Below are 15,447 nucleotides of genomic sequence, written 5' to 3' on the forward strand. Positions count from 1 at the left end.
GCAGGACTCAGCACTTAGAGAATTACACCCACGAAGGGACACTCTGCCCAGCTCACCACCGCCGAAACGGGGGAGGGGAATTAACCCAGCTCATCCCCACACAAGTGGGGGAGGGGAATCCGTCCAGCTCATCCCCGCGGAGCGGGGGAGGGACACCACACCCGCCGATGCGGGGGGATCTGGCTTATCCTGCAACCGCAACCGCGGGAGGAGCTGACTGACCCTAACACCGCCGAAGCGGGAGGGGTACAAAACTGCCCTACAGCCGCACGAAGCGGGAGGGAGTGCCGGCAGAATTTATGTCTCAATCCAGCCCCGTAAAACGGAGGGGAGAGGAATGCAGCAGCTCACTGTAACACAAAGTCGTCTCAACTCTTGAAGAATCCAAGTGAAAGAAGAACTTGAACACGAAGTCCTCCTGAAGTAACTGAAGGCTAAACTTGAACCTAAAATTCAACCAGAATATAAACAGTACAGATATCTGGGAGGGGCTATGGATTGATCAGCTATGATTAATGGAAAGAAAATTATCAGGTATGATTATACATAATTTTACCTTCCATATCATCAAGCTGATCAATCCATAGACTGGTGGGATGTACCGAAGCAGTACTCACCCAGGGCGGGACATAGAAATCCCTGACCTCACCACTGAAGCTCCAAACCGGGCCTCCGCCCGTGCAGCCACAGTCAAACGGTAATGCTTGGAGAATGTATGAGCCGAAGCCCACGTTGCCGCCTTGCATATCTCTTCCAAGGAGACGGATCCGGCCTCTGCCATCGAGGCCGCCTGAGCTCTCGTGGAGTGAGCCTTCAGCTGGATAGGCGGCACCTTCCCCGCGGCCACATAAGCCGCTGCAATGGCTTCCTGGACCCATCTTGCCACTGTAGGCTTAGCAGCCTGCAGACCCTTACGAGGACCTGCAAACAGGACAAACAGATGATCCGATTTCCGGAAATCATTGGTCACTTCCAAGTATCTGATGATGACTCGTCTCACATCCAGATATTCAAGAGCGGAGTACTCCTCTGGGTAGTCCTCCCTACGAAAGGAAGGGAGACAGAGCTGCTGATTCACATGGAAGCGAGAACCAATCTTGGGCAGGAAGGAAGGCACTGTGCGAATAGTCACTCCTGCCTCAGTGCACTGCAGAAAAGGCTCTCGACATGAGAGCGCCTGGAGCTCGGAAACTCTTCTGTCTGAAGTGATAGCCACCAAAAAGACTGCTTTCAACGTCAGGTCTTTCAGAGATGCCCTCGACAAGGGTTCCAAAGGCGGCTTCTGCAATGCTCTTAGCACCAGGTTGAGATTCCACGCAGGCACCACTGAGTGCAGAGGAGGGCGCAGGTGAATAACTCCCTTGAGAAAGCGCACCACATCTGGCTGCGAAGCCAGGGAAGCACCCTTCAGGCGGCCCCTGAAGCAAGCCAGAGCCGCTACCTGGACTTTAAGGGAACTGAGCGACAGGCCTTTCTCCAGACCTTCTTGCAGGAACGCCAACACTGAAGAAATTGGAGCAGTGAAGGGAGAAAGTGAGCCTGCTTCACACCATGCTGCAAAGATACGCCAAACCCTGGCGTAAGCAGTAGACGTAGAGTGCTTCCTCGCTCTCAGCATAGTGGCGATGACCTTGTCTGAGAAGCCCTTCTTCCTCAGACGCTGCCGCTCAATAGCCAGGCCGTAAGACCAAAGGGAGAGGGATCCTCCATCACCACGGGACCCTGATGTAACAGGCCCTGCTCCACTGACAGCCGCAGAGGATCGTCGACTGAGAGCCTGAACAAGTCCGCATACCAGGGACGTCTGGGCCAATCCGGACCCACCAGGATTACCCTGCCGGGATGCTTTGCCACCCGGTCTAGCACCCTGCCCAACATGGGCCAGGGCGGGAACACATAGAGGAGCTCTTGTGTCGGCCACTGTTGGAGAAGAGCATCTACTCCCAGGGATCGAGGGTCCCGTCCTCTGCTGAAAAAGCGCGGCACTTGGCCATTGGCCGATGACGCCATCAGATCTAGGCTCGGCTGGCCCCAGCGCTTCGTGATGTCCAAGAACGCCTGAGCAGATAGTTGCCACGCTCCGGGCTCCAAGGTATGGCGACTGAGAAAGTCCGCCTTGACATTCATGACTCCGGCAATGTGGGCCGCTGAAAGCTGCTCCAGGTTCGCTTCCGCCCACTGGCAAAGACTCATAGCCTCCTTGGCTAGAGGGGCGCTCTGGTACCTCCCTGGCGGTTGATATAGGCCACAGCCGTGGCATTGTCCGACAGGACCCGTACAGGCTTCAACACGAGTACCGGGATGAACTCCAATAACACCAAGCGAATGGCTCTGAGTTCCAGGAGGTTGATAGACCACTTGCCTCTGCAGGAGACTAGAGCCCCTGCGCTGTCCTTCCCAAGTAGTGGGCTCCCCAGCCCAACAAAGAGGCGTCTGTCGTGACGACAATCCACTCCGGGGTCACCAGAGGCAATCCTGCAGACAACTTGCCTGTCTGCGTACACCAGCTCAGCGCCTTGCGCACTGCTGGGTCCACGGGAAGGCGCACAGCATAATCCTCCGACATCGGAGTCCAGCGCAGCAGCAGAGATAGCTGTAGTGGTCTCATATGAGCCCTGGCCCAGGGCACTACTTCCATCGTGGCCGTCATAGAGCCCAACAGCTGCACGTAGTCCCAAGCCCGAATAGGAGAGGCTACTAGGAACTAGTCCACCTGAGCCTGAAGCTTGACAATCCGATTGTCTGGCAGGAACACTCTGCCCACTTGGGTGTCGAATCGAACTCCCAGATACACCAGGGACTGAGTCGGGCGCAGCTGGCTCTTCTTCCAGTTGATGATCCATCCCAGGGAGCTCAAAAGAGCAACTACCCGGTCCATAGCTTTGCCGCACTCTGCATAAGAGGGGGCTCGGATCAACCAGTCGTCCAGATAAGGATGGACTTGTACTCCTTCCTTTAGCAGGAAGGCCGCTATGACCCCCATTACTTTGGAAAAGGTCCGCGGAGCAGTAGCCAACCCGAAGGGAGGGCTCTGAACTGGAAGTGTCGTCTCAGGACTGTAAAACGCAGAAAGCGTTGGAGAGGAGGCCAGATGGGAATATGCAGGTACGCTTCCTTGATGTCCAAGGAAGCCAAGAACTCTCCTGCCTTCACTGTCGCTATAACAGAGCGGAGAGTCTCCATGCGAAAGTGCCTCACTTTCCAGGCCCGATTGACCCCTTTGAGGTCGAGGATAGGCCGGACAGAACCTCCTTTCTTTGGAACCACAAAGTAAATGGAGTAACGTCCCTTGCCAATCTGATTTTTTGGCACCGGAACGACCGCACCCAGGCGGATCAGGTTGTCCAAGGTCTGCTGCACTACCACAGCTTGACCGGAGACTTGCAGGGAGAGAGTACAAACCCGTCTCTTAAGGGTTGGCAGAACTCTAGCTTGTAGCCGTCTCTGATGACTTCCAGCACCCACGCGTCTGAAGTTATAGTGGTCCACTCGCCCAGAAACGAGGACAGCCGTCCTCCAATCTGCACTGGGGCGTGGACCAAGGCCCCGTCATTGGGTACGAGACCCTGGGGGAGGACCGGAGGGAGCACCTCCGGGACGGCGGTCTCTGCGAAAGGAATGCTGCTTGGGGGAGAAATTCCTCTTGAAGGAAGAGGGGGCAGAGGAACCCGACTTGCCCGGGCGGTATGGAGGTATCGGGACGAGTACTAACCCGAGCCCTGACCTCTGGTAATTTCTTGCCCTTAGACGTGCCGAGATCGGTCACGTTTTTGTCCAGCTCGACCCCAAAGAGCAGCTTGCCTTTAAAAGGCAATCTAGCCAGGCGGGATTTAGAGGCGTGGTCAGCAGACCAATGTTTCAGCCAAAGCCACCGCCGCGCAGAGACTGTCTGAGCCATGCCTTTAGCTGAGGCTCTCCAGACATCATACAGCAAGTCTGCCAAATAGGCTAAGCCCGATTCCAGGGCCGGCCAATCAGCCCTCAAGGAATGATCCGAGGGGGAAGCCCGCTGCACCATAGTCCGGCACGCCCTGGCCACATAGGAGCCCCAAACTGAGGCCTGCAACTTAAAGCAGCTGCCTCCAAGGACGACCTTAAGGCCGCCTCCAATCTTCTGTCTTGGGCGTCCTTTAGGGCCGTGCCACCTTCCACCGGCAACGCCGTTTTCTTAGTCACCGCAGTGATTAAAGAATCCACGGTAGGCCACAGATAGGCCTCACGTTCACTCACAGCCAAAGGATAGAGGCGGGACATAGCCCTAGCCACTTTAAGGCTCGTTTCCGGGACATCCCATTGAGCCGCAATTAAGGTGTGCATGGCATCATGCACGTGGAAGGTTCTAGGCGGGCGCTTCGTCCCCAGCATAATGGCAGAGCCAACAGGGGCTGAGGGAGAGACGTCCTCCGGAGAGGAAATCTTCAAAGTGCCCATGGCCTGTAACAACAGGTTGGGCAAATCCTCTGGGCTAAAAAGCCGCGCTGCAGAGGGGTCATCCGCTCCATCCGAGCGGGGATCTATCTCCTCCAAGGAATCCGCAAAGGATCGTTGGGAGACCTCAGACACGCTGCCCTCATCTACATCGGAGGAGACAAAAGTCCTCCAAGGCCTGGAAATCAACCCGAGGGCGTTTACCTCTGGGAACCTCAACCTCTTTATCAGAAGAGGGAGCAGGGGCAGCGTTTTGCATGAGGAAAGCCTGATGCAGCAGCAAAACAAACTCAGGGGAGAAACCCCCCAGACTGTGCACTTCCGCAGCCTGGGCAACAGCCCTAGACGCACTCTCAACCGGCGCTCGCAATAGCGGGGGAGAGACATGCTGCGCATCCAAAATGGCGTCCGGCGCGAAACTCCGTGAAGGAGCCGCGCGGGAAGAACGGCGCTTAACTTTAGCCGCTTTTGTGCCGTCGCCCAAATTAAGGGCGTTCATGGCATTAATGTCTCCAACCTCAAGGGCGGCCCCGAAGAAGCCGTCCGAGCCGCGTGGCCGGCCAAGATGGCGGAGGCGAGGAGCGGGGGATGGGCGTTTATGGCGGGAAAAAACCGCCACGCCGGAGGAACGACCGGGACATTCATCGGTCACTAAACTATCACCCATCAAGGGCGAATCAGGTTGTAAAACCCCCGCATCCCCTCTAGAAGCGCTCCAGCGATCCGGGGAGCGACCCTTTGCGCCCTCGCCCTCCGACGCCATTGCCACGAGGAGAAGAATCGGGGAACCCCCTGCCCGCTATAAAAAGGTAAAATTACCTGCTTGCCGCTCCGAGCTGTAACGAACTGGTGTCCCAGTGAGTAGCTGCAATGAACGTTTAAAGAAACGTCGAATTAAACGCCTTTAAAGACGTTTAAAAATATATATATATTTTTTTTTAAACGGAGCCAGCGGGAGGGGGGAGAAAAGGAGGGACCTGGCACCACCAGGTTTGCACTTGCTCAAAAGAGCCCTCAACCCCAGGCCTCAACAAAACCTAAGGATTAGGCTTGGAGGCCTAGCCAGAGCTGCTGCTGTGTGTGACCACCACCTGCTGAGATAGAGAACATACTGGGGAGTTTCCGGCAGCACATGACCACATATAGGGAGGCAAAAGTTTGCTCTCTATCTCCACCTGCTGGTAGATGGACACAACCCACCAGTCTATGGATTGATCAGCTTGATGATATGGAAACATCTCTATATATAAAAGGCAACCCCAACATTCTAATGAAGCCTCCATGGAAGTTGAGGCACCCGAGATATCCGGTGTGCCCATGAGTGTCTGCACCGCCCTCGCGTCAAAATGTGATGACGTCGAGGGCGGAACAATGACACTCGAGGGCCGAAATGGAAACGGCACAGGCACGGAGGCGCAGCAAAAAAAAAAAAAAAAAAACCCTCCCCACACAGAGCGAACCACGAACAACGTCCGACGGTCACACGGAGGCAGGAAAGCAGCTCGGAGGGACGGAGGGAGGGGGCCCCTACCATTATAGAACCTTGCTAGCGCCCGTTTCATTGTGCTCAGAAACGGGCCTTTTTTCCTAGTATTATATAAAGCAATGCGCGTAAATCAGACTGCGTGGATTTTAAAAGGGGCATGGCCATGGGACGGGCATAGGTGTTCCTAAAATTTATGCGTAGTGTTATAAAATATGACTGATCCACATCTAAATTAGTTGTGCACTTTAGTTGGCGTAAATGGCTGTGACTAAATTTAGTCGCAGGAACGGGCGCTACGTGTATTCTATAAACCATACAACTTTAGACGAGGTTTATAGAATAGTGCTAAGTGCATTTTTTTCGGTGCTGAATTTTTAGGCACCATATATAGAATTCTCCCCCCATTAGTATACTTCCATAGATTTAAGTACTGAAGCTGCTAGTTTTCATTTTGAAGGTGAAACTGAACAATGGGGGCTTAAGGAGAATTACTCCCTAAAATTCCTCATATGAAGTCCAGGCTGAAGCAAGCACTTTTCTGTGAGGTCCAAAACCCCGGGGGGAAATTGTTTTCCATATATTTATACTCCCATTGTAAAATGGGGAATAGACATGTAGATTTTTGGTCTGCCCAAAACCATTCCCCCTTGAAATGTTGGCATTTTGTGGATCTCCATGTGAAAATCAGCAGCTTTCTGAAAATAGCTATTTACATGACCTATATACATGAAACTGCTGCTTTTTACAGATGGAGATGTTCTAAAATAACCTCCTTAGCATACTAACAGCAATTTCATTGGCTGGATTATTTCCTTCAAAATGTTCTCTGTGCATACAAAGAGCTGAGATGTTCATGTTTTCATCAGAAGAAACCGATAAAGCAAAACACAGCAGACACCAACTGGCCCATCCAGACTGTGCGCTGTTAACCATTTAGATACAAGACAATTCAAGCATTAGATAGCGCAAGTATAATACCAGGAGTCTTTCACTAACCTCAGTGGAATTTCAGATTATACAAAGGCCCTGAAGGTAAAATTAGTCCTTCCCTGATAATTTTCTTTCCATTAGTTCCAACAGATCAATCCAGACATAAGTGGGTTATGTCCCTCTACCAGCAGGCGGAGATAGAGAGAACCTCAGAGGTTTAGTATATGTGGACCTGTGCATCCATCTTACCCTCAGTATTGTCGATACCAAAGCAGAAGAAGAACAACTCCATTCCTTATCATCAACAGCAGATGAATCCAGGAACTGATGGGTTGTATCCGCCTACCAGCAGGTGGAGATAGAGAACACTGAAAGAAGGCAGTGACCCTGGACGTCCAGCCCCTTCTATCTTCAGTATATCTCTATCTCCAGCAGGTGGTGGACTGATTCCCTCCAGCTCCTGGATTTGTGTCTTGGGGAGGCTCCTGCGATTGGGCCAGTTGAGCAGGGGGTGTGAGGCTAGTGGTGCCCACTTTGAGGGCATACTTGGTTCCAGGTCCCTGCCTTACCCCATATCTCCCATTCTCCCAGCTTCTGGTCTGTTAGTTGCCTGCCTCCTACTTTCCTCACAGTTGAAAAAAAAAAAAAAAGCAGCATTGCTGAGGCTCTTTTCCTCTCACTTTGTGAGACGCTGCAGACTGACCAGAGTTCCTTCTGACTGGGTAGTTGGCTGTGTGGAACGTGCTGCTCAGCTCTTCCTGGGAGGGTTCCCACTGTCAGTGCCTCAGAGTGGGGTGTTTCTTTTTTGGTGTGCCACCGCCATTTTGTTTTCGCTAGCAAGGGGGGCGATGGCGGCTGAAGCAGTGAAGTGTTGCTCCCGCTGCGGCAAGCGCAGGACCGCGGCGGGACTGCAGCGCGAACTGCCTTGACTTGTCAGGTCCGGGAAGAGTGGAGGTCACGTCTGGCAGACTCTTCTCACCCTGCTGATTTCGGCGCCATCTTGGAAGCGCCAGGTGACACACACCTCACTGTAGCGAGTGATGGTGAATGCAGGGGGGCGCCTGGAGTCACTCCCGATATTCCGAGGGACTCTCATGATTTTGCTGCCTCAGGTTCGGGGGCAGATGCTCAGGGTGAGCTTTTCTCCCGTTTTCTCCCCCGAATTTGTTTTATTATTACATCGGGCTTTTCTTTTAAAAAGAGCCCTGCCTGAGTCCTCTGACAGGTCACTGCAGCCTGGGGTTCCTTCAGCTGCTGAGGCCCCAGTTTCTGCTGGCTACTTGCTATCTTCTCCTGCGCTCGCTACTGATTTCAAGCACAGACGGGTCTCTTCCCTGTTTGATGTTGTCTCCCTCCCGCCTCATTCTCCTCCACATTCTATTTTTGGGGAGTCTGAGGGGTCTGGTAGGTCCTCTCGGGTGGAAGATCTGGAGGAAGGGACTATTTTGCTTCAGGAGTCCGTATTTTCTACCGCGACGAGGTCCCGGCTCTCATTTTTGATGCGCAGCAGGTTCTCAGTATTGAAGATCCTGAGGCTTCTTCCTTCAATCGTAAGATGGCCAGTACTAGAAAGCTGTCTCGGTCTTTCCCGGTGCATGACTCCATCCAAGTAATTATTTCAGCGCAGTGGTCTGAGCCGGATGGCTCTTTGAAAGGCAGGGCAATGTCTCATCTTTACCAAGTTGGAGAGTCTCATTTGGCTCTTTTTGGGCTTCCTAAGGTAGACTCGCTGGTGACTGCGGTTACTAAAAAGACTACTCTCCCTGTGGAGGGAGGGGTCACCTTGAAGGACATGCAGGACCGGCGTTTGGAGTCTCCTTGAAACGTTCTTTTGAGGTGTCAGCCCTGGCTCTGCGGGCTGCTATTTGCAGCTCTTATGCAGCCCAAGCTTCTCTTTCGTGGCTTCAGCAAGCGGTCGAGCAGCCCGCGGAGGGTGCTGTGCCTCTCTCTGAGGTCGTGCCCCGGATGGAGTCGGCATTGGCCTTCATGGCCGATGCCCTGTATGATTTAGTCAGAGCATCTGCTAAACAGATGTCTTTGACAGTGACAGCTCGACGGCTCCTTTGGCTTCGTCATTGGGCAGCTGATATGGCCTTGAAGCAGAGTCTGGTGAGGTTACCCTTTCGGGGCAACCTTTTATTTGTTGAGGATTTGGAAAAGATCGTTAAAGACCTTGGGGATTCTAAATCCCAGCGTCTTCCTGAGGATAAGCCAAAGTCTTCTTCCAAGAGCGCCTCTTTCTCCTCGTCCTCTATACCTCGCTTTCGAGAGGCCTGGAGATACCGCCCTGGGCGGTTCTCGGGTTTTTCACAACGTTCTCGTTTTGAGCAGAGGAATTCCTTTCGTTCTGACAAACGTACTGCAGCATCCGGTCAGCAGCAAGGAGTCCAGGGACGTACTACACAATGATGGGGTGCTGGTAAACTTTTCGGTTCGCTCTGTAGGGGGTCGTTTGTCCCTTTTTCTCGAGGAGTGGGCCAACGTTACGTCAGATCAATGGGTTCTAGATTTGATCAGAGACGGGTACCGGTTAGAGTTTGCAACTCCGGTTGGAGACGCCTTTTTGGAGTCTCGCTGCGTCACTGCCATCAAGCGGGCAGCATTCAGAGACACGTTACAGTCTCTGCTGAATCTCTGAGCGGTGGTTCACGTTCCTCCCGCTGAACGCTTCTGCGGTCACTACTCAATTGATTTTGTGGTGCCTTGGAAAGCAGAACTTTCAGGCCGATCCTTGACTTGTGCAGGGTCAAAGAGGCCCTGAAGGTGCGACATTTCCGCATGGAAACCTTGCGTTCAGTCATTGCGGTGGTGCAGCCAGGGGAGTTCCTTACCTCGCTCGACCTCAAGGAGGCATATTTGCATATCCTGATTTTGCCTCCACATCAGCGGTTTCTGCGCTTTGCAGTTTTAGGCCAGCATTTTCAGTTTCACGCATTGCCGTTTGGTCTGGCCACAGCACCTCACACTTTTTCCAAGGTGATGGTGGTGGCCGCTTTCCTTCATAGAGAAGGTGTCAGAGTTTATCCATATCTTGACGATTGGCTCAACTGAGCAGACTCGGAGAGAGAGAGCCAACTTGCGATGGCCAGAGTTATAACTCTTCTTAAGGCTCTGGGATGGGTGGTCAGTTTTTCCAAAAGTCATCTGACCCCCTCGCAGTCACTTGAGTATTTCGGGGTTCGTTTTGACACGGCGTTGGGTTTGGTCTTTCTTCCCAACAGCAGGCGAATCAAGATCCAGAGTCAGATTCGTCTACTCTTGCAGGTGTCTCGACCGCAGGCTTGGGATTATGTCCAGCTTCTAGGGTTGATGACTACCACCCTGGAAGTGGTTCCCTGGGCAAGAGCGCATATATGGCCTCTACAACTTTCCCTGCTGAGTTGATGGTCCTCGATCTCTCTGGAGTACCAACGCAGGCTTCTGTGGCTCCCTGCAGCAAAGCGCAGCATGGATTGGTGGCTTTCCAACAACAAGTTGCGCCAGGGGATGCCGCTGGCACACCCTCTTTGGCAGCTGGTGATTACAGATGCCAGCTTAACAGGTTAGGGGGCTTATTGCCTCGACCACTATGCTCAGGGTCAGTGGACGTCCACGGAAGCGGGGTGGTCCATCAATCGCTTGGAACTGAGAGCAATTTTTCAAGCACTTCTTGCCTTCAGCAGGACTCTGGAGGGTCAGTTGGTCCGGGTCCTTTCCAACAACACGACAGCGGTGGCCTACATCAACCGTCAGGGAGGCACTCAGAGCAGAGCTCTAGCGGCGGAGGTGGCCAACATTTTCGACTGGGCCGAGCGCCACCTGGTGCTGTTGTCAGCAGCCCATATTGCCGGCCAAAGCAACGTGCAGGCCGATTTCCACAGCAGGCATGGGTCGAGCTGGCAGAGGAAGTTTTTCTTTAGGTTTGTGCCAAATGGTGGACTCTACGATTAGATCTCATGGCGTCGGGATCAAACGCCAAGGTCGATCGTTTTTTCAGCAGAAGGAGAGATCCTCAATCTGCAGGGATGGATGCCCTGTCTCAACCGTGGCCTTCGGATCTCCTTTACGCGTTCCCTCCTTGGCCCTTAATAGGGCGAGTTCTTCTATGGATTCGTCTGCACCATGGGTTGGTGATTCTGGTCACTCCAGATTGGCCGCGTCGTCCATGGTACGTGGATCTCAGGCGAATGTTGGTAGCGGCTCTGTTTCGCTTGCCTCTCCTGCCGGACCTGTTACATCAGGGTCCAGTAGCTATGGAAGATCCCTCCCGCTTTGGTCTTACGGCCTGTCTATTAAGAGGGCAAAGTTGAAGAAAAAGGGTTATTCTAACAATGTTATTGTTACTCTTCTGCAGGCTCACAAGCAGTCCACTTCCACGATCTATGCGCGTTTGGCGCATCTTTGAGGGGTGTTGTGTGCTGCGAGGTCTTCTTCGCCCATGCTGGCTTTGGTCTCGCGGCTGTTGGAATTTTTACAGGAAGGTTTACAGAAGGGTCTCGCTTACAATTCCCTTCGGGTTCAGGTGGCGGTGTTAGCTTGTTTCCGAGGGAGAGTGGCTGGTTTATCCCTGGCTGCTCATCCGGATATTGTCTGATTTCTGAGGGGGGCTTTACATCTTTGCCCTCCTTTGCGGTCGCCGTGTCAGTCTTGGAACCTGAGGGTCGTGTTGAAAGCTCTCCAGAAACCGCCTTTCGATTCTCTCAAGCGCGCTTCAGAGAAGGATTTGACTCTTAAAACGGTTTGTTTTTGTGGTCATGGCTTCTGCAGAGTGTCAGAGCTTCTGGCTCTTTCCTGCAGTTCTCTTGAGTCCGGCATTATGGTACGTACTGTGCCTTCTTTCTTGCCTAAGGTTGTTTCGGCTTTTCATGTCAATTAGCCAATTTTTCTGCCTTCCTTTTGTAAGGAGGACTTTCCAGAGTCTTTTGGATGTCCGCAGGGCTCTGTTACAGTACTTGCAGATGTCAAATGATTTCAGGTCTTCTGATCATCTTTTCATTCTGTTGGTGGGACCGAAGCGCGGTTGGCCTGCATCTAAAGCCACCATAGCTCGCTGGCTTAAGGAAGTCATCTTTTCTGCTTACCTGTTGTCGGGTAAGTCTCCGCCAGAGGCGTTTAAGGCGCATTCCACGCGGGCAATGTCCTCTTCGTGGGCTGAAATGGGTGTCTTTTCTCTTCAAGAGATCTGTCGTGCAGCTACCTGGGCTTCTCACCTTTCTTTTGTTCGACATTATCAGCTAGATGTCGCAGCGCAACAGGATGCGTGGTTTGGGGAACAGGTTTTCTGTCGCGGAGCCGCATGTTCCCACCCAATTTAGGGAGTGCTTTGATACAGCCCATCAGTTCCCGGATTCATCTGCTGTTGATGATAAGGAAGGAAAAATTAGGACTTACCTGATAATTTTCTTTCCTTTAGTCATAACAGATGAATCCAGGATCCCTCCCTGTCTGCCTTTGTTTTATACAGATGTTTTGATTCATACAGAGATTTTGAAGATAAACACAAAGAATTTATAAATGCTGTTATGAAGCAGAGGTTGAGAAGGTCCCTCCTTCGCTTTTGTTCTTGCTCCGGTTCAGGGAGCGCTTGTTCACTGTGAGGAAAGGTTCATGTTGTGTTTCTTCTTCTTTATGCTTTGGAATTTTCGTATACTGAAGATAGAAGGGGCTGGACGTCCAGGGTCACTGCCTTCTTTCAGTGTTCTCTATTTCCACCTGCTGGTAGGCGGATACAACCCATCAGTTCCTCGATTCATCTGCTGTGACTAAAGGAAAGAAAATTATCAGGAAGTCCTAATTTTTCTGTCTGTAAGTACTCTCCTGCCTCTATCAAATCTATTGAAAATGAAGTAGACCCCTCCTCCACCGCTCTTGCGGGAGGGAAATACCCACAACTGTATACAGCAGCATGATGCTGTGTTTAAATTTTTTTTTTTTAAAGAAACGTGAGAAATGGGAGGGGTAAGTGGAGTAGGCATAGCTAGAGAAGACCGCCTCAGAAATGGGGGAAGTGCCAGAGGAATCCGGACACGTTAACCTACACTCTGATAATTATACTGAGGGGAGAGGTAGAGGGACGCCATGAAGTTAAAAGTTGGTTTAAGAGGATAGAGGGGAGGGAGGTGGGGGAGGGAGGAAGGGGAAATAGTTTTGAAAAAGGTAAGATTCTATGTAAATTGAAGGGTTACATGCAATAATAGCTTGGAAAAGTTTTGTTTGAAGAAAAACATTCAGAAGTCTCGTCGGTAAACATTGTTGGGACTTAAATGAGGTAATAAAATACAGAGCAAAGAACGAGACACAATTATTGGAGTTTAATATGGAAGTTTATGGGTTAAGATAGAATTATCTGTTATCAGACTTTTATTGTATAACAAAGAATTGCTAGTAATGCGTCTTCATTCATAACAATAGTTAAAACATAAAAGGTAAATACAGAATAGGGTCTGGGGGGAGGGAGGGATAAGTGTTGTAATTCAAAATTGGATGGCTGTACGCAATGTTGCATGCTTGAAGTGCTGTTCCACTGAGTTCTGTACAATTGTTTTGAGAATGTTATGTTTAGGTGGATTGGTACTCTTGGAGATGTCATCAATAAAAACTGTTGAAAATGACAAACAGAGGGGAAAGAGGGAGGGTTAGGGGGGATGGGAGAAACTGTCAAAAAGATTGATGATGGACTTTATCATTGTATTTCTATTTTGAAAGTTTGCTGGTGGCATTTACGTTTATGTCAGATAATGGATGTAGTTATCTTTGTTGTCAATAAAAATGTTGAAATATAAAGAAACGTGAGAAAGCAAATAAACAGTCCTTACCAACCAAGGGCGGGCTTCTGGATTGATCTGTTGGGACTAATGGAAAGAAAATTATCAGGTGAGGACTAATTTTACCTTCCATAGTGTCCCACAGATCAATCCAGAGACGAGTGGGATGTATCAAAGCAGTCCCAAAGTAGGGTGGGACCACAACGATCGAACAAACCCCAACAAGTAGTGCCGTTGACAGAACCGAAACGAAAATAAATGGCAGTAGAAGAGAAGCAATCCCGAGAGAACTCTCCATCCCGAAAGGGAGAAAAAAATGCCCTCATGACCAGTAGAAGCAAGAGTACTGGAGTCGCGACAACAGAGCCCAGACCAACCACTGGAAGACTACTCTGCAACCATTTAAGGAGTGAATCCACTTGATGGCCCAATGAGAAAGGCCTACGTCCGCAGAAGAAAACTGGGCTGACCCCCCTAGAATATACAAACTGAGTCCCAAAACTGGGGAAGAAAAAACAACATCTGGAGGTGGAAAAAAAAAAACAGACTACCTCGCAAAGCTATTCCAGACAGCCCAGGGGCAGCCCCTATGGACTCCCGAGTAGCAATAGAGCAAGGCTCCACACACACAATCTGAGAAGACCTATAACCAGAGGCCAGGAGAGACCCATAGGCTAGAACTGTCACGTAGGCCAGCCACAAAAAAAACATAGATTCCAAGCTGGCGAAGATTCCTGATTGACCAACCGGAAGAAATGCCCGAAAGCCAACAAAGCGAGCAAATCCAAACCAGAGAGGAGGGCTAACAGAAGAGCCCGCAAAGAGACCAAGGCCCCCTTTCAAACAGCTAGCGGTGAGAAGCTGCCTTGCTGCCATGTGGGAAGGTTCGCCCTCTAGAAACCGGACAAGATCCGACAGCCAATCCAAAGGGCCGAGTGGGAGTCCTAGTTCCCTACCAGGGAAGAATTCAGCCTCGAGCAACAGAGATCAATCTCAGAAATTGGCCACAGCAGAAAAAAACTAAAGGGATGAGAACAAAACAGAGAGCCCCACACTCACGGTTTCCTTGCGAATGACCAAACATTCCCTAGTAGAACAGCTCAGAGAACTGTGTTTCCATCCTGCAGGCCTTTTTTTTTTTTTTTGAGAGAGGCAGGAGTGCTACTGAACAAAGGTCTGCTGCAAGGGAAGTATGTAGGGCTGGGTGGGGGGAGGACCTAGCACCACCAGGTGTACCCCCAACATGGCCGAGCCTAGTCAAGACCCCACGCTCAACTAAACCTAAGGGAACAGGCTAGGAGCAAGGCCCATCCAGAGAGCTGCACAGGATGTGTCCACCCACCTATGAGATAGAGAGAATACTGAGGGTAAGATGGATGCAAAGCCCACATATACTAAACCTCTGAGGTTCTCTCTATCTCCAGGGACATAACCCACTCGTCTCTGGATTGATCTGTGGGATGCTATGGAAATCTGCATAACGTGTCCTGATCCCCTAAACCTTGATTTGATTTATAAAGACTATTTATTTATTTATTTTAATTACCTTTCATCTTAAAGATAGCAAAGCAACGAACAAAACTAATACAATGAGAGTAACAGGAAAGGAATGCCATAATTAAAGAGAACAGAGAAAAGGATGCAATACAGGGGAGAGGTAGAGAAAAGAGAGACTAGGGAGCAGTAATTAGGCTCCACGCAATCTTGAGCAATTGCTAACAGAAACTACAGGCAGGTAAGCTTTGACTGTGTACCAAAGAAATCCAGCTATCTCCGTCAAGAAATCTGAGTAGGATAAACGGGCCGGGGTCTCCCCAGATAAAAATCAGCAGAGCAGAACAAGTTCAAGAGGGCATGCTG

The 15,447-nt window shown here is 51.0% G+C and overlaps 1 protein-coding gene across 1 annotated transcript in view; it reads right to left on the reverse strand.

Annotated features, from left to right (window-relative positions):
* WASHC5 (WASH complex subunit 5) overlaps positions 1-15,447 on the reverse strand; it is a 129,062-nt gene that overhangs the window by 88,560 nt on the left and 25,055 nt on the right.

The sequence above is a fragment of the Microcaecilia unicolor genome, chromosome 1, assembly GCF_901765095.1.
Source record: "Microcaecilia unicolor chromosome 1, aMicUni1.1, whole genome shotgun sequence".
NCBI classification, from domain to species: Eukaryota; Metazoa; Chordata; class Amphibia; order Gymnophiona; family Siphonopidae; genus Microcaecilia; species Microcaecilia unicolor.